This window comes from Egretta garzetta, unplaced genomic scaffold, assembly GCF_000687185.1.
Source record: "Egretta garzetta isolate BGI_Z169 unplaced genomic scaffold, ASM68718v1 scaffold172, whole genome shotgun sequence".
Classification (NCBI taxonomy): Eukaryota; Metazoa; Chordata; class Aves; order Pelecaniformes; family Ardeidae; genus Egretta; species Egretta garzetta.
In genome coordinates this window covers 10,849-12,448 of record NW_009258951.1, presented here as the reverse complement: position 1 = coordinate 12,448, position 1,600 = coordinate 10,849, and positions in this window count along the sequence as shown.

Here is a 1,600-nt window from a genome sequence, read left to right as displayed (position 1 = left end):
AAACCCCCCCCCCCCCCCCCGCCCTGGACATGCTGCGCTTGTCATAGGAAAGGCTCTGCTGTTCCAAGGCTGGACCCATGGAACCTCTGCTACTCAAACAGCATTTGGTCCTGCTCCAAGAAAACCCCCAAGTCCATCTCAGTTTGGGGAGGAAAATCGCATTGCTTTCTCCAGACTCGCCTCTCTCCTTATCTCGGCTTATTGCTTTCCCACCACAGCAGCTCAGCAGATGCCCTGCAGCTCCATGTCCTGGGGGCTGTGAGAGCTCCCCGGGAAACACTGCCCAAACAGGCTGCGCCAGCTCTGCAGCACCCCACAACCCTATCACCACCAAAGGTCCCTATGCCCCTTCTCTGATTTCTTTTTAGTCTGTTCCCACTGCTCACAGGAAAAATCACCCTTCAGGATCTTCTGCAGCCCGGGCCCAGGGCTCTCTCTGGGGTACGTCAGCCCTGCGCCGTAACTGTTAACTGCAAAGGATCCCAGTTATGGGAAGGGGATCCCAGTGCTCACCAGGAGAGGTGCTTTTGGCAGCTGGGATTTGATCTCTGGAATACGGATGTGGGTCTTTTCTGCCCCCCCGACACAGGCAGGTCACTTTGGGATGAACCCCGAAAGGGAGCTGGGGCCCAAGCCCAGTTTCTCACAGGGGCAGAGATCCCAGCTTTGCTTCTGTGTTCAGGGGCACAGCACAGTTTGGGATCCCTGGAGCAGCAGAGCCAAACCTCTCCTGGGCCCTGCGCCTTAGCCAGGACCCCCACCTCTCCTGGGACACCCAGCTCTCCTGGGACCTGGGCCCACATCTCCTTCAGGCTCTGCACCTCATCGGGGACCAACACTCTGGCCCACCTCACCAGGCACTCATGCTCTGTCCAGGACCCACACTCCTGGGACCCACACCTCACCTTGGGGTGCAGGGAGTCAAGGGAAGGTTACTGCAGCAGGAAGGTGCCTGCTCGGCACTCCAGGATCTCTCACATAGGTTGAATTTCCACCAGCACCACAGGCAGGCGAGGTGTCCTTCCAAACTGCTCCTTCAGCCTGGGTTCAAAGCAGTGTTTCTCCGAAATCCCTGCTGCAGCCGTATCAGCATGGGACATCCTATTGCCCATTGAGAAGCAGATTTAAGACCTTCCTTTCCTCTTAAATGTAGCATTTCAGCTGAGAGTTTTTTTCCAGCCATGTAAATCAGCCCCCATCATTTCTGATGTCTCCCTTTTTGTTGCCCTCCTATCCTCACCAGATGCTTGTGTCAACCACAAAGCCAGCTGGGAAGCCTGCAGGAAATCCTTTGGGATATTTCCTTTCCTGTCCAGCAGAGATATCCCAGTCCCTTTCTCCGCAGCCCCTCTTCATTTTGCACGAGTGCTGAGGGTCAGGGTCTCCCACAGCTCTCACAACACCACCACCCCCCCCCGCCCTGGACATGCTGCGCTTGTCATAGGAAAGGCTCTGCTGTTCCAAGGCTGGACCCATGGAACCTCTGCTACTCAAACAGCATTTGGTCCTGCTCCAAGAAAACCCCCAAGTCCATCTCAGTTTGGGGAGGAAAATCGCATTGCTTTCTCCAGACTCGCCTCTCTCCTTATCTCGGCTTATT